The 23,331-nt window shown below is 46.0% G+C and overlaps 1 long non-coding RNA gene across 1 annotated transcript in view; it reads left to right on the top strand.

Annotated features, from left to right (window-relative positions):
• Positions 1–22,912, top strand: part of LOC137383206 (uncharacterized) — a 33,836-nt gene extending 10,924 nt beyond the window's left edge. Inside the window, exon 3 of the long non-coding RNA XR_010977352.1 lies at positions 22,092–22,912. This is a non-coding gene — a long non-coding RNA (uncharacterized lncRNA). The remainder of the gene's footprint in view (positions 1–22,091) is intronic.
• Positions 22,913–23,331: the final 419 nt, after the last annotated feature.

The following is a 23,331-nucleotide window of genomic DNA, read 5'->3' as shown; positions in this document are numbered from 1 at the left end:
GGATAGGTCTTTTTCCAAATGGTGGGCTGTGACTAGTCGGGTACCGCGGGGATCGGTGCTGGGACCCCGGCTATTTACAGTGTATATTAATGATTTGGATGAGAGAACTAAACGTAGTGTCTCCAGGTTTGCGGATGACACAGGGTTGGGTGGGGGGGGGGTGGTGGGTGAGTTGCGGGGAGGGTGCAGAGGGGCTTCGGGGTGAATTGGACAGGTTGAGTGGGTGGCAAATGCATGGCAGATGCAGTATAATGTGGATAGGTATGGGGTTATCCACTTTGGTAGCAAAAACAGGAAGGCAGATTATTATCTGAACGGCTATAAACTGAGAGAGGGGAATATGCAACGAGACCTGGGTGTTCTCGTACACCAGTCGCTGGGGGTAAGCATGCAGGTCCAGCGGGCGGAGAAAAGGGCAAATGGTATGTTGGCCTTCATAGCGAGAGGATTCAAGTGCAGGAACGGAGATGTCTTGCTGCAATTGTGCGAGGCCTTGGTGGGGCCGCACCTGGAATATTGTGTGCAGTTTTGGTCTCCTTATCTGAGGAAGGATGTTCTTGCTATAGAGGGAGTGCAGCGAAGGTTTATCAGACTGATTCCTGGGATGGCGGGGCTGGCGAATGAGGAGAGATTTCGTTGGTTGGGATTGTATTCGCTGGAGTTCAGAGGAGTGAGGGGGGATCTCATGCAGACCTGTGAAATTCTGACAGGACTTGACGGGGTAGATGCAGGAAGGATGTTCCCGATGGTGAGGGAGTCCAGAACCAGGGGTCATAGTCTAGGAATGTGGGGTAGACCATTCAGGACTGGGATGGGGAGAAATTTCTTCACCTAAAGAGTGGTGAACCTGTGGAATTCGCCAAAACAGAAAGCAGTTGAGGCCAAAACATTGTATGTTTTCAAGAAGGAGTTAGATATAGCTCTTGGGTTTAAAGGGATCAAAGGGTCTGGGGCGAAAGCAGGAACAGGTTACTGAGTTGGATGATCAGCCATGATCATAATGAATGGTGGAGCAGGCTCAAAGGGCCGAATGGCCTACTCCTGCTCCTATTTTCTATGTTTCTATGTGAGAGTCATCCCCACATAACAATGGATGAATGAAAAGATTTAGAAGGACGCACTGCAGCCTGGCTAACAGCATAAGTGAAGCTTGGCACTTATAGGAATACCGATTAACTCTTAGATCACCTTTCTCTTCTCATAGCAAAAAGGATAAGCAATGAGGGAAGATTAAAGGAACTTATGTTTTAGCTATATGAAATATTTAATAACACGATAGATGGATAAAATAAACCTAGATTATAACTTCAAATAATGCCAAGAAAGTAGAGGCAGAAGACATAAATGACAGAGGCATAGACTCATTGGCAGTGAAATTGGTCTTAGGCAAGAGCACAAACTAAGCAATAGAAAATTGACAGCACATGTTACACCTGGCCCAATTTCTTATTGCAGTAAGTCAGCCCAGACAAACTTTCTTCACTTCTCTGAGGATGTGAAAGCCTATATGGAGAGTGTAAGCCCTAAGATATGATACGCCTAGACTTTCAATAGGCATGACATAAAGGTCTCCAGAAAAAGCTATGAGTTAAGCTCAAAACTGCAGCGTTCCAAAATAAATTTTGAAAATGGATAAGAAATTGGCTAAAGTCCAGAAAACAATCATTTATGTCAGGGTGAGGGACAGTACTGAGATGGGGGCCCCACATCTCGATGTTGGGACCACTACTATTTCTAATTTATATTGGGGTTTGGAAACTCTCAATACAAATTGAGACATGGCTGCAAGACGGTTAGGACTGGGACTAAATATACTAAGTTATGAAGTCTACAGGAAAGATAGGGAAAATAATAGAGGGGAATGAGTAGCCTTAATGATGAAGGATGAAATCGCTTCAATGATAATAGAGGATATAAAGAGAGGTAAGCAGGCAGTTGAGACTTTATGGGTAGAATTAAGAAATAGAAAAGGATTTAAAACTGTAGTGGGAGTTGTGTATAGACCCCCTGGTAGAAACTGCAAAATGGTAGATTGTATAAATGTAGAGATTAGACAAGCATGTAGTAAAGGCAGAGTGGTTTTAATGGGAAATTTAACTTTCATATAGGTTGAGATGAGCAGACTAGCACATGTCAGAAAAGTAGTGAATTTCTTGAATGTGTCTGAGATAGTTTTCTGCAGCAGTATGTCTGAGAATCAACAATTAGGCATGCCATTATTAGATTTAGATTCAAACTCCATGTTTGGACCCCTCCAATCAGGTTTCTGCACCTGTCACAGTACCAAAACAGCACTTATCAAAGTCACAAATGGTACCTTATGTGACTGACAAAGGTAAACTTTCCCTCCTTGCCCTTCTCAACCTGTCTGCAGCCCTTGACACGGTTGACCACACCATCCTCCTCCAACACCTCTCCACTGTCATCCAGCTGGGTAGGACTGCTCTCACCTGGTTCCATTCTTATCTATCTAATCGTAGCCAGAGAATCAGTTGCAATGGTTTCTCTTCCTGCTCCTGCACTGTTACCTCTGGAGTACCCCAAGGATCTATTCTTGGCCCCTCCTATTTCTCATGTACATGGTGTCCTTCGGTGACAGCATCTGAAAGCACCCTGTTAGTTTTCGCATGTACGCTGACAACACTCAGCTCTACCTCTCCACTACTTGGCTCAACTCCTGCACTGTTGCTAAATTATCAGACTGCTTATCCGACCTTCAGTACTGAATGAGCAGAAATTTCTTACAACTAAATATTGGGAAGACTGAAGCCATTGTTTTTGGTCCCTGCTCCAAAGTGCATTCCCTTGCTACAGACTCTGTCCTTCTCCCTGACAACAGTCCAATATTAGGCCAGTCTGTTCGCAACTTTGGTGTTATTTTTGACCCCAAGATGAGCTTTGACCATATATTCATGCCATCACTAAGACCACCTATTTCCACTTCTGTAACAGCACCCAACTTTTCTCCTGTCTCAGCTCATCTGCTGCTGAAACCCTCATTCATGCCTTTTTTACCTCTAGACTTGACTATTCCAACACACTCCTGGCTGGTCTCCCACATCCTACTCTCTGTAAACTTGATGTAATCCAAAACTTTGTTGCCTAGGTCTTAACTCGCATCACATGCCGTGTGCTCACTGACCTACACTGGCTTCCAGTCAGGCAACATCTCAATTTTTAAATTCTCATCCTTTTTTTCAAATCCCTCCACAGCGTCGTCCCTCCCTATCTCTATAATCTCCTCCAGCCGCAGCCCTCCAAGTAAAGGCCTGCTACCTGACCCGAACCCGACGGGACCCGACGACATGTGTCGAGTCCGGGTCGGGTCGCTCTTCCAGGTCTGGCTTTCGGGCTCGGGTCCAGAATTTCCTGTTTTGCTGTGGATGTGAGTATCTTCAATAAAAGAACCTAGCTTATAGATTCATTGATTGTGGATCTGTGTGAATCATGTAACATGGTGGCAGCTGGTGGATGTTGAAGATGCTTCAGGTTGTGCAAAGCCTGGAAAGCTGAGCCCATCTTCCTGCTACAGAAGCTCTGGAGTGAAGGTTTACAAGTTCAACAGCTTCGTCTGTGATCCTTGCAGCAGCATGGAAGCCCAAGTAAATGACTCTGCGACATTGCTGGCGTCCAACACAGGGCAGGTCCACATCATCGGGATTGAGATCTACAGCTTTACTTTAAGGGAACAGGAGTCTGAATTAAGCTGCAATTACTGTTTGCACTCGAAGCAATCTGACAAAAGTCCACTCTGAGAGGTGTGTACTAGGCAGGAGGACCATTTTCACTGATGGGCCACCGGATCGGGAGTTCGGGGAAGCGATTGATCTGTTGTGACACGGCCAGGCAGAATCATCCGTGCAGATAAATCTCCAGGTTTTTGAGAAGGCCAGAGGACCTCCACAGCCATTTTTCTTCTTCTCCTGAAGGTTTCAGGCAAGCCACAAAGAGAAAAGAATAAAAAAAGCTTCAGCTCTATTACTGACCTTCCTAGTCCATTAGGAAAGCATAAATGAAGAAAGGGAAACTATCACCAATCGTCTCTTCCCATCGCCATTACAGACCAGTCTTTGTCTTTTTGGCGCCCAAACCCCTCCTCGTGAACAAAGAACAAAGAACAGTCAAGCACAGGAACAGGCCATTCGGCCCTCCAAGCCTGTGCCGATCATGATGCCTGTCTAAACTAAAACCTTCTGCACTTCCGGGGTCCGTATCCCTCTATTCCCATCCTATTCATGTATTTGTGGGTGGGGCTTAACCATAATGCATGGTCCAGGAGACAGCCGGCTTTGTTATCTTTACGCCAAAAAATCGTCCTTGGGGGGAGCGGAGCATAAATACAGCATGCGGCCCGGGAGAGAGAATCTTTTCTTTCAAGTTGGGAAATTGCCCTTTGTGTGTAGGGCCTCAGTATATTGCCTCGTTGCTCTTTGTGGGCTGGGCCCAGCCAGAGCATGAGGAGCCGGGGGCAGGCACCGGCACCATGCTTGACCTGCTTGCTCTCTACTGCTCCACTTGGTTTTGGCAGCCAGCGGTATTGCAGACAGAAACACTTCAAATAAAAAGAAGGCTATTTTTCTTTCTGTTTACAAAGCAGCTCTGAAAGCAGCAAGGCAACATTTTTTATCATCTACAGAGACCACCTGTATTACCAGTGAAAGGGCCAGACAGTCAGCACAGAACATAACCCCTTAAGAAGACTGTCCAAGTTTAAACTTTTAGCCCTATCGCTGATACTGCTCAACATAAAATGGCAACCAAATTTCCATCCCTGAACTGGAAGGCAGTGGACCTTGTCACTGAGTTCAAACTGTTCAGACTGCGAATGGAACTGTGTGTTTCTCAATTTGGCCGTTTCTCAGCCAGAGAGACAGCAATCAAAGTCAAAATTGTCATTGGAAATGAAGGCTTGCACAGGTTGAATACGTCCGATCTTTTAGAAGATGACTTAAAAGAACCCAAGCAAAATATGGTCCACATTAGAAGACAAGTTAAAGGTCAAGCTCAATTTCAGAATACACCGATTTGAGTTTATGTCATTCTGGCAGGAGCCATAGGAGACAATAGACCACTTTGTGAGCCGCTGTGGAGATAAGTGATGTGACTGATTTTCCTGAAGCTGATCTAGCTGACAGGATCATGGAGCTTGTGATAGCTTCAAACCCTGTGGAAGTATTTCAGAAATACCTGCTCCCAGCCCAAAGGCTTCAATTTAGACACCATGCTGAAAAGCGATCAGAAATTCGAAGCCATCTGTATGGGCAGGCCGAGCCTACAAACCCTGTGCAATCCATCTATTATTGGCACAGTGGCCTGCACAACCAAATATGGTGAACCATGTAGGCTACGTGGCCTCATGCATTCACCAAGAAGTTGACTTGCATTCTACGATATCTGTAAAGCATGTGGCAACAGAGGGCACTGGAAGTGCCAGTGCAAGAATCCCAAGGTGCAACAAGTTGAGCCACAGTTGGATGCGCAACAAGGAAGACATCCCAACAGACTGAGGGAACAGTTCAAATATAAAAGCAGAGAATACACGAGATGACCAGCCAGACCAGAAGGTTGGACTAGGACGCTGACACACAAAGTGAGCAGGCATTTCATATGGTTAACCTCACAGAAGACACATTGGGACCTTCAGAAGCCTTTGCCAATGTCCAGATTATTTGCCCACAAAATCCTGGCAAACACACACTCTGGAACAAGACTGACACAGGTGCAAGTGCCAACATTTTACTGCTCCACCTACTGAAGAGCATGTATCCATGGCAATGGCAAACAATGGCTCAACCAACCACTGCCAAGCTCATGACGTACAATGCCACAGCAATTCTGTCCTTGGGATCCATTACGCTCAAGTGTAGGTACAGCAACTCACCTTGGTCACTCCAAACCTTTTACATTGTGAACACCACAGGTCCATCAATTTCTGGCCTTCCAACAGGCAGAGACCTGACGTTGGCAAAGATCCACGGCATCAACAAGATAGTAGCGTGGAATGCAGGCCAGAAAGACAACCACAGACGGTCTGTGATCAGCAAGAGCAGTCACTGCAGGAGCTGCGTTACTCGCTCAAAATCCAGACAATCCAAGCAGCCAACAAGGCAGTGCAGGGTGTAGCTGGAAACTGAACTGACGATCAAGAAGGAGTGCAATGGCCTACACAAGGAGGTGCAATATCTCATAGTCCAGAACAAGGGACTACTCGCTCAGTCAAATGAAGCTGAACAAAAAGTAGCTGAGATGGACTGCAAGTGCAAACAAGGTGTGATGATGCTGGGACTTCAAGAAGCAGGTAGTAAAGCAGCTGTGGTGGAGTGACAGGAGGAAATTGCAGCCCTGGTGAAATAAGTCAAAGGCTACCCAGGCTACGATGGCGATGCTGTTCTGTGACTGGAGAAGGAGTTAGTGCAGACAAGATCAACAGAAGCAGAAGCACCAATGGGTCTGAAAGAATTTCAGCAGGACATCCATTCTTTTGCAAATTCACTTTTGGTAAAGTTTATCACCAAATCAGCTGATTCTAATTTTCCAAACAGAGCTTCTAGTTGTTCCAAGTGGTCGTTCCAAGTGTCATTGTATACCAGCACATCATCATCAAGGTAAACCACACAGTTATGAACACTGGCTACCACTTGGTTCATTAGTCTCTGGAAAGTTGCTGAGGCATTTTTTAGCCCAAATGGCATCACTCGGCATTGGGAAAGACCGTCTGGTGTGACAAAGACCGATTTTTTTTAGTTTAGGATGTTAACAGAACCTGCCAGTATCCCTTTAACAAATCTGTTTTTGTAAGAAACGTGGCACTGCCCACACTGTCAATACAGTCTTCCAAGCGAGGAATTGGGTAAGAGTCTGCCTTTGTTACTGCATTAACCTTTCTGCAGTCTATGCAGAATCTCGTTGAACCGTCAGGTTTAGGCGCTCATACCACTGGGGAACTCCAGCTGCGTTGACTGGGTTCGGTTAGGTAGCTTTCCAACATGGAGATGCCCACATCACATGAAAAAATAAAATAAAATGTGGATTGACCAGACTGTTGTCCTGGACAACACATTGCCTGGACAGCATTACCCCTGAAATCATCAAGAGTGCCAAGCCTGCTATACTTTCAGCTCTGTACGAACTGCTTTGCCTGTGCTGGGATGAGGGAGCAGTACCACAGGACATGCGCGATGCCAATATCATCACCCTCTATAAGAACAAGGGTGACTGCGGTGACTGCAACAACTACCGTGGAATCTCCCTGCTCAGCATCGTGGGGAAAGTCTTCGCTCGAGTCACTTTAAACAGGCTCCAGAAGCTGGCTGAGCGTGTCTACCCTGAGGCACAGTGCGGCTTTCGAGCAGAGAGATCGACCATTTACATGCTGTTCTCCCTTCGCCAGCTACAGGAGAAATGCCGTGAACAACAGATGCCCCTCTACGTTGCTTTCATTGATCTCACCAAAGCCTTTGACCTCGTCAGCAGACGTGGTCTCTTCAGACTACGAGAAAAGATTGGATGCCCACCAAAGCTACTAAGTATCATCACCTCATTCCATGACAATATGAAAGGCACAATTCAGCATAGCGGCACCTCATCAGACCCCTTTCCAATCCTGCGTGGCGTGAAACAGGGCTGTGTTCTCACACCTACACCATTTGGGATCTTCTTCTCCTTGCTGCTCTCACATGCATTTAAGTCCTCAGAAGAAGGAATTTTCCTCCACACAAGATCAGGTGGCAGGTTGTTCAACCTTGCCCATCTAAAAGTGAAGACCAAAGTATGGAAAGTCCTCATCAGGGAACTCCTCTTTGCTGACGATGCTGCATTAACATCTCACACTGAAGAGTGTCTGCAGAGACTCATCGACAGGTTTGCGGCTACCTGCAATGAATTTGGCCTAACCATAAGCCTCAAGAAAACGAACATCATGGGACAGGACGTCAGAAATGCCCCATCCATCAATATCGGCGACCACACTCTCGAAGTGGTTCAAGAGTTCACCTACCTAGGCTCAACTATCACCAGTAACCTGTCTCTCGACGCAGAATTAAACAAGCTCATGGGAAAGGCTTCCTCTGCTATGTCCATATTGGCCAAGAGAGTGTGGGAAAATGGCGCACTGACACAGAACACAAAATTCCACGTGTATCAAGCCTGTGTCCTCAGTACCTTGCTCTACGGCAGCGAGGCCTGGACAACGTACGTCAGCCAAAAGTGACATCTCAATTCATTCCATCTTCGCTGCCTCTGGAGAATCCTTGGCATCAGGTGGCAGGACCATATCTCCAACACAGAAGTCCTCGAGGCGGCCAACATCCCCAGCATATACACCCTACTAAGCCAGCGGCGCCTGAGATGGCTTGGCCATGTGAGCCACATGGAAGATGGCAGGATCCCCAAGGACACATTGTACTGCGAGCTCGTCACTGGTACCAGACCCACCGGCTGTCTCCGCTTTAAAGACGTCTGCAAACGCGACATGAAGTCCTGTGACATTGATCACAAGTCGTGGGAGTCAGTTGCCAGCGATCGCCAGAGCTGGTGGGCAACCATGAAGGAGGGGCTAAAGCGTGGCGAGTCGAAGAGACTTAGCAGTTGGCAGGAAAAAAGACAGAAGCGCAAGGAGAGAGCCAACTGTGTAACAGCCCCGACAACCAATTTTATCTGCAGCACCTGTGGAAGAGTCTGTCACTCTAGAATTGGCCTTTATAGACACTCCAGGAGCTGCTGCACAAACCACTGACCACCGCCAGGCGCTTACCCATTGTGTCTCGAGACAAGGAGGCCAAAGAAGATGTCCTGGACAGGGATTGTCTACTGAAGTGATTTTTCCTTGTTACCATGTCCTCATGTTACCTCTCCTCCCAAAAGCGCAATCAGAGGTGGCTCAGGTTGTAGCACTCTTGCCTCTGAATCAGAGATTTGTGAATTTAAACTCCACTCTGGAGACTTGAGTGCCTAATCTAGCTGGGAATTCTGCAGTACTGAGGAAGTGCTACACTGTCAGAGGTGCTATCTTTCAGGTGAGATGTTAAACTGAAATCTTAACTGCCCTCTTAGATGGATGTAACAGATCCCATGGTGCTATTTTGAAGAAGAGTAGAAAATTCTCCCCAGAGTGCTGGCCAATATTTATCCCTCAACCAACAACACTAAAATATCCTGTCACAAGGACATTGCTGTTTGTGAGACCTTGCAGTGTGCAAAATTGGCTGCTATGTTTCCTGCACGACATCAGTGACCAGTGACTGCACTCAATTGGCTGTATGGTGCTTTGGGATGTCCTGAGATCATGAAAGGCACGATAGAAATGCGTGACTTACTTTCACAGTTGTTCTTTTATACAGTTTTGAGGTAAAAAGGACCTCCTGCGTCCTTTTCTTTGTTGCAGTGCCCAAACTGTGACCTTTTTATATTTTGTGTCTGTTTTCTGTTTTTTTCTAGCAGGCAAAGATATGTGGTTTGTTGCTGTTACAGTGAATCTTTTATGTTTCCTGTTTTTCTTAACAGTAGTAAAAGTCTTTTATTGTGGGTTTTCCGTTAGGCAAAGAGTCAAAAGTTCATGACATTTAAGTCATCCAAACCAATCTTCTACCCTATATGATCAGTCCTCAAAATGGAATGAGAAGCTTTCTTCACTAGTGCTCCCTGATGACCCTGATCCTGTACTTATACTTCTTATACTTATGCTCTCCTTATCCCATACTTTAGCTTCAGACTGATTGATCAAAGCTTTCCCATCTTTTCCTGGGCAACTACCTTGTTCAGTTTGCTCATGTGAAGCTAACTGCAGGCCATTGTCTCATTGTAGCTTTGAAGCCATCTGACTAATATGCTATGCCTGCAGATGCATCTTGTTAAGACTACTTTTGGACAACACATCTCTCCAATTATCATGCTCATCCTGCTCAGCAAGGTCTTTTTTGACTACCTGACGAATGGCCCCAACTATAGCAATAATCCAGTCCACCTTACCTTACTGGAGGAACGTTAACCTAGCTACAGAACAAACCCTTATTACCTTCTTTGCTGATATAGATTTATATCCCTGATTCGTTCAGTACTCTGGTTATACCAGAACTCAAGTACTATTTTCTGTTCTGGTAACCACAGAGATACAAAAGACAGAGCATAATTTAGTGAAATACTTAACATCATTTTAATTACATTTATGACAGCAAATGTAGTGCAACTGGCAAATGATAATTACAGGGAAAAAAAATAAATTTTCTGGATTAAAGTAGTACAGTATTAGCTGGAACCAATTTAACATTCTGTAAAAGCAAAATTACTAACATTTACAAAGTGAGTTTCTGGAGTCTGCAGTGCAAGATAGTAATCATATGCTTTCTGCTTGGGCTCAAACCACACTGACATTCTTCAACACTTAATTGCTGTATTTGAGATGCTTATTTTAGAAATAATGTTCATAGAAGATGTTGTCTTGGCCACATTTATTCCTCACCTGACAACATCGAAACCAGATTACAAAAGTAAGCCACTCCGGTTGCTGGAAATCTGAACGATAAACAGAAAATGCTGAAAATATTCAGCAGGTTGGGCAGCATTTCTGGAGAGAAAAACAGAGTTAATGTTTCAGGTCAATGACCATTCATGAGAAAGAACCTGACGAAAAGTCATTGGCCTGAAGCATTAACATATGTCGATTGTGGTCCCACCGCCATGCGACGGGGGGCCACAACGAGGTCCCGCCGCCGCCGGTATTATGCGGCAGGCCCTTCTCAAAGTTACGGGTCAAGGCGAGTCTCTCCCTGCAACATTTTACTGGCCCCCGCGCCGTGACACATGGCGTTGAGGGGCCTGTAAAATTCAGCCCATTGTTTCCAGTTCTGGTTACCACACTTTACGAAAGATATGAGGGTCTTGAGAGGGTGCACAGGATATTTACCAGAATGGTTCCAGGGATGAGGGATTTTATCTACAAGGTTAAGTTGGAGAAGCTAGTGTTGTTCTCCTTGGAGCAAAGGAGATTGAGGGGACATTTGTTCGAGGTGTACAAGATTATGACAGGTTTAGCTAAGGTGGACAAGGAGAATCTGTTCCCATTGTCAGGCAAGCCCCCTACATGCCAGGAATGAGGAAAATTAATTTCCCCGCATGAACATTGATTTTCAACAGTTGTTGGTGAAGGAAGAACATGCTTTAGAAAAACGATTGGAGACTTTGGCTGGAGAGAGACATTAGCATATCAACAGACAGTACTTCAAAGGACAAGGAAGCTAGTCCCTGCTCCGATTTAATCCACAATGGACTTTTGATTACCAGGCATTGTAGCATTCCAGGTTAACTACTGAGATGCCGAATACACAAACAGGCGTGGTTAGACCTGTTTAGTCCCATGACTAACTGATTGTTGGAGTTTTTTGAATTTGAACTGCCAGCAAGGAATTTGAAATATGAAAGCATCTTGCTCCAGGACTGAGAACATCTCTCTCCATCTGCTCTCATCTTGCTCTCACCAGCTTCAGAAACCATTGAAGACACATGAACCCCAAGAGAGAAAAGTCTCCTACAGTGAACAAGGTTTAAGAAGAATACTGGGCCCCAACGAAAAGCAAGGCTACTTAAAAAAGGACTACAGTGAGCTCAAAGCACAGTAAACAAGAAACTCTTCTGAAATCGCCTCAAACCTCTCCATTTTATTTTTCTTCTGCTCTTTTCTGTCCCTATTTGCATGTATGTATTGCGTGTGCATGCTAGTGTGGGCGCATCATATATCCGTAGGTGTTAACTATATTAGAGTTTATGTTTAAGGTTTAATAAATTTCACTTTCCTTCTTCAAACCTAAGAAAGCCAGTTTGTGCTTATTTCTTTGCCTTATAATTGGAAAGCTGTGAACAAGGATTCACCAAAGGGGGAGCTCAAAACACAAAATTAAATCCTGTTACAATAAGACCAGGTGAAGACAGTAAGAGACCCCTCGACACCTTTGTCAGCTACCACCTGGCTGATGGTACAAGGACTAGGGGACACATTTAAGGTTTTGGGCAAGTCATGCAGGAGTAATGTGAGGACAAACCTTTTATTCAGTGAGTAGTAATGACCTGGAACTCGCTGCCTACAATGTTGGTGGAAGCAGAGACAATGAATGATTTCAAAAGGAAGTTGGATGAACACTTGAGGGAAATAAGCTTGCAGGGCTATGGGGATAGAACAGGGAAATGGGACTAATTGGATTGCTCTTCAGAGAGCCGCACAGACTCGATAGGCCAAATGGTCTCTTTCTGTGCCGTAATGACTCTATAATGTACTGCGGAGTGTTTAAATACTACTTGTTACAGCAGAATATACAAAACTCAATATATTATCACAGTAAAAGCAGTGCTTAATGCTTTCCTGAAATCCCTGTTTTCTTTGATGTCAGCTTGCCTCTGTTGATAAAACTCTCATTTCTACATCAAAAGTCTCTTTATGGACTTGAACCCATAATCTAGGCTGATGTTTCAATATGGATGTCCCAAAACACTTCAATTTTTTTGAAGTATAATCACTATTGTTATGTAAGCAAACAAGAGCAGCCTGCTTGCGCACAAGATCCCACAAAAACAATTGAATTCCAGATAAGCTGATGGTGTTGATTGAGAGAGGAGTGTTGGCCAAGACTCTAGGAGAACTCTTTGCTTTTGGTCAATTGGTGACATGGATCTTTTACATTCATCTTGTTTAGCACCGAAGCCAGGAGACAGCACTCCTGCAGTATTGCACTGAAGTGTAAGAAGGTGAAATAATCCATTGCTCCACTCAGTCACTTCCTTTTTTTCCCTGAAAGTAGATAAATTTACATTGGTGTGTTTAAGGTTTGTAGGCAGGCATACTGATCAGCAGAGTGAAACAAGGTTTACACTGCATCTAGTCTTCCTGTATCTATCTTAGGCTGAATATAGCAAAATGAAACAATGAAATTTTATTTGTCAATTTTGAAAGAAAAAATACAGAACTTTGCAATGAAAGGGCAGTATAAAGGAAAAATGAGCATTTAACTGCAGGTCAGACATGGTGTTAGGTTAATGAACAGTGACAGAAGTGAATACTCTGAAGGTGGAAGCAATCCATTTGACCTCTCCCATTTAGTCACCTATCCAAACTCATTCTCATTCTGTAAATTATAACTGCATTTACTACACGTTAAAGTGATGCAAAAAGGAATGTTTTTGTTTACTAAATTGTACTGAATGGTATGTGTGGTTGTTTCTGTTTTTTAACGGTACATTTTTTTTAAAAAAGCATTTCAAGGGATCTGTATCTTTCCATATATTGGCAGTTTTAACAGACAGTTCATGATTCATTACATCCAAACAACAACCCCACAAAAAAAACTATAAGCCCTTCAAGCCTGCAACACCATTCAACAAGATCATGGCTGATCTTCTACCTCAATTCCACCTTTCCACACTATCCCTATATTCTTTTATTCCCTCAGTACCTAAAAATCTATCAACCTCTGTCTTGAATATACTCAATGACTAGGTATTCACAGCTCTCTGGGGTTGAGAATTTCAAAGATTCGTAACCTGTTGAGTGAAAAAAATTTCTCCTCATCTCAGCCTAAATGGCCGACCTCTTATTCTGAGACTGTGAACCCATATTCCTGATTGCCCAGTCAAGAGAAACACTTTCATATCAATACCCTGTCAAGCCCCTTAGGAATTGTATATGTTTCAATTAGATCACCTCTCATTTTTCTAAACTCAAGGGAATATAGGCCTAGTCTACACAATCTTTCCTCACAGGGCAATCCCCTCATCCTCGGAACCTTTGTTGCACTCCTTCTAAGGCAAGTAAGTCTTTCCTTAGGTAAGGAGACCAAAATTGCACACAGTATTCCAGGTGTGACCTCACCAATGCCCTGTATAATTGTAGTAAGACTTCTTTACTCTTATACGCCAATCCCTTTGTAATAAAAGCTAACGTACCCTTTGCCTTCCTAATTGCTTGCAGTACCTACATGTTAACTTTCTGTGATTCATGTACAAGGACACCCAGGTCCCTCTGATGCAAACATTTTCCAGTCTTTCACTGTTCTAAAGTTATCCTGTTTTTGTCTTTCCTACCAAAATGGATAACTTCCCACTTTGCCACATTGTATTCTAGCATGTTATTGCCCACTCACCCAACCTGTCTATATTCCTCTGCAATCTTTGTGTCCTCCTCATCACTTACTTTCCCCTCTAACTTCGTATCATAGAGTCATAGAGTCATACAGCATAAAAACAGGCCCTGTTTAATCATATTATGATTTTCTAAGTGCCTTGTTACCAGGTCCACTATACCTGCAGCTATCTAGGACATTGTCTGTTAGGTATGATTCAGTGAGTATAACTATATCAGGATGTTGCTTGACTAGTCTGTGGGACAGCTCTCCCAATTTTGGCATAAGCCCCCAGATGTTAGTAAGGAGGACTTTGCAGGGTCAACAGGGCTGGGTTTGCCATTGTCGTTTCCGGTGCCTAGGTCGATGCCGGGTGGTCCATCCGATTTCATTCCTTTTTATTGACTTCGTAGCGATTTGATACAACTGAATGGCTTGCTAGGCCATTTCAGAGGGCCTGTAAGAGTTAACCACATTGCTGTGGTTCTGGAGTCACATGTAGGCCAGACCAGGTAAGGACAGCAGATTTCCTTCCCTAAAGGACATTCGTGAACCAGATGGGTTTTTACAACAATTGACAATGGTTTCCTGGCCATCATTAGACTAGCTTTTTAATTCCAGATTTATTAATTGAATTCAAATTCCACCTTATGCTGTGGTGGAATTTGAACCCATGTGCCCAGAGCAAGACCCTGTGTCTCTGGGTTACTAGTCCAGTGACAATACCATTATGCCACCGCCTCCTTGTATGCTAATCAGCTAAGTACCAGGATGCAGTCATGTGACGACAAGCCTTGGTCACTCTGCAACTGTAACACCTAGAGGAAGGTTCTGTAAATAGTTTGCTCTGTACTGTATATAATAGTTTAGCTGTAATAAACCTTACGTCAGTGGTAGGGAAATTATAGGAGAGGATTCTTCAGGACAGGATTTACTCCCATTTGGAAACAAATGGACTTATTAGCGAGAGGCAGCATGGTTTTGTGAAGGGGAGGTAGTGTCTCACTAACTTGATGGAGTTTTTTGAGGAAGTGACGAAGATGATTGATGAAGGCAGGGCAGTGGATGTTGTCTGCATGGACTTCAGTAAAGCCTTTAACAAGGTCCCTCATGGCAGACTGGTACAAAAGGTGTAGTCACACGGGATCAGAGCTGGCAAGATGGATACAGAACTCGCTCGGTCATAGAAGACAGAGGGTAGCAGTGGAAGGGTGCTTTTCTGAATGGAGGGATGTGACTAGTGGTGTTCCGCAGGGATCAGTGCTGGGACCTTTGCTGTTTGTAGTATATATAAATGATTTGGAGGAAAATGAAAAGGTTGGTGGAATTGCAGATAGTGATGAGGATTGTCAGAGTATACAGCAGGATATAGATCGGTTGGAGACTTGGGCAGAGCAATGGCAGATGGAGTTTAATCCGGACAAATGTGAGGTAATGCATTTTGGAAGGTCTAATACAGGTGGGAAGTATACAGTAAATGGCAGAACCCTTAGGAATATTGACAGACAGAGAGATCTGGCCGTACAGGTCCAAAGGTCACTGAAAGTGACAACGCAGGTGGATAAGGTAGTCAAGAAGGCATACGGCATGCTTACCTTCATTGGTTGGGGCACAGAGTATAAAAACTGGCAAGTCATGCTGCAGCTGTACAGAACCTTAGTTGGGCCACACTTAGAATATTGTGTACAATTCTGGTCGCCACACTACCAGAAGGATGTGGTGGCTTTGGAGAGAGTACACAAGAGGTTTACCAGGATGTTGCCTGGTCTGGAGGATATTAACTATGAGGAAAGGTTGGATAAACTCGGATTGTATTCACTGGAACAACGGAGGTGGAGGGGCGACATGATAGAGGTTTACAAAGTTATGAGTGGCATGGACAGAGTGGATAGTCAGAAGCTTTTTCCCAGGGTGGAAGAGTCAGTTACTAGGGGACATAGGTTTAAGGTGCGAGGGGCAAAGTTTAGAGCGGATGTGCGAGGCAAGTTCTTTCTACAGAGGGCGGTCAGTGCCTGGAACTTGCTGCCGGGGGAGGTGGTGGAAGCAGGTACGATAGCGGCGTTTAAGAGGCATCTTGACAAATACATGAATAGAATGGGAATAGAGGGATACGGACCCCGGAAGTGCAGAATGTTTTAGTTTAGACAGGCATCAAGATCGGCGCAGGCTTGGAGGGCCGATTGGCCTGTTCCTGTGCTGTCCTGTTCTTTGTTCTTTGTTTGTTCTTTGTTTGAGATCTTCAACCTAACTGGACACTATTCAGCTCATTTTTGTTGCATCAGATAACATAAAGAACTCATTACAAGTATAACCAATTTATTACACTACTCTGTGTTATGTCTGGTATGGATTTCATTATCCACCACGTCACCTTAGTTCTCATGTATTGGACGTACCTTCTAATTCTTAACTTATAACTTATTCCAAGTGACTCCTCAGTGGAAGGACTATGTGTAGTTAAAGAAGATGAGTAGTTTTTTTCTATATGGTTACATTGCAGAAAGTTGTGTCCTTTATTCCAAATCAGTATCAACACGGCGGTGAGGCATTGGCCATCATCAGCTATGTCATAATCAAGGCCATTGGTTTACAGTAATTGAATAACTCACATTCCACTTTTCTTACATGGGATTCAATTGGTGTTTTGTGGATTGAATTATGTAATTCCATTTGCCTGTAAATGAGTGGCCCTGGCAATAATGCAGCAGTAGTGAGAGAAAACAGTGGCCGACTACCCATGGAACAATCCAAAAGGGTCAATGTCAGCAATCCAATTGAAACGCCATGGAGGATATGGCAGAGTTTTCAGCTGTGTTGGTCTGCTTTCTTGTTCTAATTCATCTCATTAATTTAAACATCAAAGGACAGGCACATGCAGTTGTAACAGTAGAGAATCAGGTCTTTAATGAGACATCACATGTCGCAATCCTTTCATTGAGAACTGCTGATGTGACATTGGCCTCCTCAATTTCTCTGCTCCTCTCACTCACTCTAACCTGCCTCCCTCTGAATTTGCAGCACTCTGTTCTCTCAGGTCCTATTCTAACATTATCAAAACTACTAATAAGAGTGGTGCTGTTGTTGTCTGGCGAACCGACCTCTACTCAGCAGAGGCTGAACATCAACTCTCTGACACTTCCTCCTATCTCCCCCAGGACCCCTTTTCCAGTCTCTTCCCAGCTACATCTGTAACTCTTCCGATGCCCTCTGCTACTTTAACAGTTTCCAGTTTCCAGACATCACTATATCCTTTTCATCATGGACATCCAATCTCTCTAAACCTCCATCTCCCACCAGGATGGTCTGAGAACTCTCCAATTCTTCCTTGAACTGGGACCCAACCAGTCCCCATCCACCACCACCTTCCTCTGCCTGCCTGAACTTGTTCTCACATTGAACAACTTCTCCTTTAACTCCACTCACTTCCTGCAATAAAAGGTGTTGCTTTGTGTACCCACATGCGTCCTAGCTATGTTTGCCTTTTTGTGGGATATGTGGAGCATTCTTTATTCTAATCCTACTCAGGCCTCCAGCCTCATTTCTTTTTCCAGTACCTTGATGACCATATTATTGCTGTTTTCTGTTCTTGCCCTGAACTGGAAAATTTCATCAACTTTGCCTCCAATTTCCATCCTTCCATTGCCTTTGCATCTTCCATCTCCAACTCTTCCCTTCCCTTCCTCAACATCTCTGAATCCTTTTCTGGGGATAGGCTATCAACTAATATTTGCTATAAGCCCACTGACTCTCACAGCTACCCTGATTACATTTCCTCCCATCCCCCTTCCTGTGAGGGCTCCATTCCATTCTTCCAGTTTCTTCATCTCAAGTCATACCTGTTCTGATGATGCAATCTTCCATACCGGTGCTGCTGATATGTCTTTCTTTTTCCTCAACTGAAGACTGCCCTCCCACTGTCAACCGTATCTGATCAATTTCACGCACTTCTGTTCTCACCCCTTCCCTTCCTTCGCAGAACCACAACAGGGTTCACCTTGTCCTCACTTTCCATCCCACAAGCCTCTGTGTTCAACAGATCATTGTTTTCATTCTTTGATGGGATGTGAGCATCGCTGGCAAGGCCAACATTTATTGCCCATCCTAATTGCCCTTGAGAAGGTGGTGGTGAGCCGCTTTCTTATACTACTGCAGTCCATTTGGTGTCGGTGCACCCACAGTGCTGTTAGGATGGGAGTTACTCATAGAGTCATCGAGTTGTAGAGCGTAAAAACAGGCCCTTCAGCCCACCGCATCCATGCGGACCATAATGCCTATATTTACTAATCCCACCTGCCTGCATTAATTCCATATCCCTCTATGCCTTGCTCATTCAAGTACCTGTCCAGATGCCTCTTAAATATCGCTACTGTTCCTGCCTCCATCACCTCCTCAGGCAGCTCATTCCAGATACCCACTATTCTTTGTGTGAAAAATTTACCCCTTTGATCTCCTTTAAACCTCCTCCCTCTCACTGTAAATCTATGCCCTCTAGTTTTAGTCACCCCTACCATGGGAAACAGACTTTGGCTATCTACCCTATCTATGCCTCTCATAATTTTATATACCTCCATCATGTCCCCTCTCAGCCTCCTTCACTCCAGGGAAAACAGACCCAGCCTATCCAATCTCTCTTTATAACTCAAGCCCTCCAAACCAGGCAACATACTTGTGAATCTTTTCTGCACCCTCTCTAGCTTAATCACATCTTTCCTGTAGTGCGGTGACCAGAACTGCACACTGTACTCCAAATGCGGCCTAACCAATGTTATGTACAACTGTAACATGACGTCCCAACTCTTGTACTCAATGGCTCGGCCGATGAAGGCAAGCATGCCATACGCCTTCTTCGCCACCCTGTCTACCTGTGTTGCCACTTTCAGGGAACTATGTACTTGCACCCCAAGGTCTCTCTGCTCAACAACACTCTCCAGGGCCCTGCCATTCACTGTATATGTCCTGCCCTGGTTTAACTTCCCAAAATGCATCACTTCGCACTTGTCTGCATTAAGTTCCATTTGCCACTCCCTTGCCCAATTTCCCAATTGATCAATATCCTGTTGTAACTTTAGACAACCTTCTTCACTGTCCACTATACCACCAATTTTGGTGTCATCTGCAAACTTACTAATCATGCCCCCTACATTCACATCCAAGTCATTAATATATATGACAAACAACGGAGGGCCCAGCACCAATCCCTGCGGCACACCACTGGACACCGGCCTCTAATCTGAAAAACAACCCTCCACTACCACCCTCTGTCTCCTGTCACCAAGCCAATTTTGTATCCAATTGGCTAACTCACCCTGGATCCCATGTGTTCGAACCTTCTGGACCAGCCTACCATGCGGGACCTTGTCAAAGGCCTTGCTATAGTCCATGTAGACAACGTCCATCTCCCTGCCCTCATCAATCCTCTTGGTCACCTCCTCGAAAAACTCAATCAAATTCATGAGACATGATTTCCCACGCACAAAGCCATGCTGACTATCCCTCATCAGACCATGCCTTTCCAGATGCATATAAATCCTGTCTCTCAGAATCCCTTCCAATAACTTTCCCACCACTGATGTAAGGCTCACCGGCCTGTAGTTCCCTGGTTTATCCCTGCTGCCCTTCTTAAATAAAGGCACAATATTAGCTATCTTCCAGTCTTCCGGTACCACACCCGTGGCTAACGATGATACAAAATCTCTGCCAGGGCCCCTGCAATCTCCTCCTTTGCTTCCCATAGCATCCTAGGATACACCTGGTCAGGCCCGGTGGATTTATCCATCTTAATGTGCTTCAAAACCATTCCCTCCACAACATCCCGGACAAGTCCTCAATCACCCCCAACACTCCTTTCCCATGCCCATGTAAGTGCAGGTGATGCGCCTGCCCTTTTAACTCCTCACTTTCTACTGTCCAAGGCCCAAAACACTTCTTCCAGTTGAAGCAGTGATTTACTTCTATCTGTCTCTATTTATTTACTAACTGTGCTGCTCACAATGTGATCTCCTCTATACTGGGGAATCCAATTGCAGATTGGGTGATCGCTTTGTGGAACACCTCCATTCAGTCCACAAGCATGACCCTGGGTTCCCAGTCCTATGTCATTTTTACTTCAAAGTGATTGATGACAACGCTACGTCATCAGGATGCGCCGCGGTGCGCACACGGGCTCAGGCCATCTGTGCATGCGCTGCGGTCCGGATTGCCAGGACCAGTTTGCGCATGCGCGGATGACGTCATCGCGTAACGTCATCTTCCTCGGGGAACACGCCAGGTTGGCCTCTGCGCATGCGCAAACTGGTCCTGGCAATCCGGACCGCAGCGCATGCGCAGTGGGCCTGATACCGTGTGCGCATGTGCGTCAATCTTCCGAAAGCTTCGCCGCGAGTTTTTGAAAATGGAAGGAGGAGAGGTTTCGTCGGGCATTTTATCTCAATTATTTAGTCATTTTGGACATTTGCTTCATTTTTATTAGACAGAGGAAATTGTTCCAAGGTAAGTTGCTCTGAAAATATTTACATTGTCTGGGGCATCGCATGTGCTCCAGTCCCTGTTGTTAAGTTGGTCTGAAAACATTTCAAGGGAGGGAAGGGGGGAGGGAAGGGGGGAGGGAAGGGAGCAGAGGGAAGGGAGGGAGGGAAGGGAGGGAAAGGAGGGAGGGAAGGGAGGGGGGAAGGGAGGGAAGGAGGAAGGAAGGGAGGGAGGGACGGGGGGGAAGGGAGGGAGGTCGGGAGGGAGGGACGGGGGGGGGAAGGGAGGGAGGTCGGGAGGGAGGGACGGGGGGGGAAGGGAGGGAGGTCGGGAGGGAGGGGGGAGGGAAGGGAAGGGAGGGAGGGAAGGAGGAAGGAAGGGAGGGAGGGACGGGGGGGGAAGGGAGGGAGGTCGGGAGGGAGGGACGGGGGGGAAGGGAGGGAGGTCGGGAGGGAGGGACGGGGTGGAAGGGAGGGAGGTCGGGAGGGAGGGGGGGAGGGAGGTCGGGAGGGAGGGAGGCGGGAAGGGAGGTCGGGAGGTCGGGAGGGGGGAAGGGAGGTCGGGAGGGTTGGGGAAGGGATGTCAGGAGGGGGGGAAGGGAGGTCGGGAGGAGGGGGGGGAAGGGAGGTCGGGAGGGAGGGGGGGGGAAGGGAGGTCGGGAGGGAGGGGGGGTGAAGGGAGGTCGGGAGGGAGGGGGGAAGGGAGGTCGGGGGGGAGGGGGGAGTAGCGGAGCGGAATGGGAGTGCCTTTTTCTGTGCATGCGCCATAAACACAAGGACTGGCTGATGAGATGGAGCCAATTAATTTGCCCAACAATTGCCCGGAAGCACCTTCGGATGGAGGTGGCCATGCGCTGGACATCAGTCGCGTGCCACAATCCATGGATCCTGAGCGTTTCACCCCCTGGCCTAATGATCTGATGGACCATACATACGCCTGCCTGTTCAAAGCTCCACTTCCCCCACCTGCGGTACCCTCTCCTTGCTGTTCAGTTACACAGTCACCTGTTCCTGCACCCATCCAAGCAGTGCACATGGACACACAGTTACCTGCTCCTACACCCATCCAAGCAGTGCACGTGGACACACAGCCACATGTTTCCCCATCCGCCCTTGAAACAACCATGCAGAGCCTTGTGAGACTCCGCAATTGCCAGCTGCTGCCTGTCAAGCAGAGAAGGCGTCCAAAGGGGTCAAGCACTTGGGGAACATTCAGCAAGAAGAGACTGAGCACTAAATTAAACAAGCATGCCGTGTCCAGTGGTAGCACAAATGTGAATGCTCTTGCTGAGTACACAACTGGTGAGGTGGGAGTGCAGCCACACCATTCTCCATCCTCAGTGTTGCTTTAAGGCAAAGGTAGATAAGAGTGAAAGAAATGGAAGATGATGCTGATAGTAGTAGGCAGGATTAAATGGGAATGGATGGGAAGACGCACGAGTAGCATAACCACTAGCAGGGAACAGCTGGGCTAAATGGCCTGCTTTATGTTCATAGTCCAAAAGAAATGTGCTTCTTTTTCCAGCACCCTCACATCATTCATGTTTTCCCTGAGAGCAGCATTGAACCATCACGAGATAGGGGCAGTTACATCATCCTGACTCCAACAGCTGAGGTGGGTACTAAGTGATTCATTGGCCTATACTGCAGAGCTTAAAGCATGCGCAACAGTAATTTCATTGGAGGGAGGGAAGCTCTGACACTGATGTTCTTTCATTATTTCCTTTCATGTAAAATGTGCCCTTGAGAAAACAATCCTTGACACTTAAGGACGGCATTCCAGCAAAGGAGGCAGTGCAGGAGATGACACAAGGATGTGATGATTCCTGCATCTGAGGTGGGTAATAAGTGCTTCATTGGTGACGTTATCAATTGGTGCCTTCACTGCAGAACTTAAAAAGGTGTGCACAACAGTAATTTCAGTGGATGGAGGGAGGCAAGCTCTGACTCTGATTTGCTTTTCTTCTTTTCATGTAAAACATGCCGTCGAGAAAACAATCCTTGAGACTTAAGGTCAGCATTCAAGCAACGAAGGCAACTGGATCATGCTGCGGAGCTCATCACGATGTGGAAAGGAATATTGCATTTATGGATGAATTGGGAGTGCACATTGGGATGCGCTGGGGGAACATTCACCAAGAATAGACTGAGCTCAGACTCTTGTGACTTTGCCTTCTTCACATGGACAATACAGTAGTGGAATAGAGAGCCAAGCGTTCATTCACCAGAAGGCTCTCCAGGAACAATCTCTTTAGCTGTGCATAGCAGAGACTCGGCCTGTCTGTCTAACGGGAATGCTGGACACAACACTCATGCATCCATGCACAGCAGTTCCTCGGATACTTAATGAACTTAATAAAACTTTTCAATAATTAAACCCAGAATTGTTGAGGTTTTGTTTTGCTTGCTATTTCCCCGACTTTGCAACTGCACTTCAGATATTCAACTATGGTGGTGGGGTGGAGGTAGGGGGGTAGAGGGGTAGAGGGAGGGGTGGGTGAAGAGGGGGAGGGGTGGGTGAAGAGGGGGAGGGGTGGGGAGAGCTGGGAGGGGTGGGGAGAGGGAGCATGCAAAATGCAGGGACCAGACAGTTGCAATGCCTGAAGTACTGTGGAGAAGTAGAGAAAGCAACTGGGTAGGGGAGAAAGCAACTGGATTGGGCATCCGCAGCTGGAGGGAACGGCTGAATGGAGAGGGCCGGAAGCAAGAGGCCGTAGAGAGCCGCGGGGAGCGAGCATGCGAAGACCTTGGTGTCACCGGGTCCA

Source organism: Heterodontus francisci, chromosome 24 (genome assembly GCF_036365525.1).
Source record: "Heterodontus francisci isolate sHetFra1 chromosome 24, sHetFra1.hap1, whole genome shotgun sequence".
Taxonomy (NCBI): domain Eukaryota; kingdom Metazoa; phylum Chordata; class Chondrichthyes; order Heterodontiformes; family Heterodontidae; genus Heterodontus; species Heterodontus francisci.
This window is presented reverse-complemented; position numbering and strand designations above follow the sequence as displayed.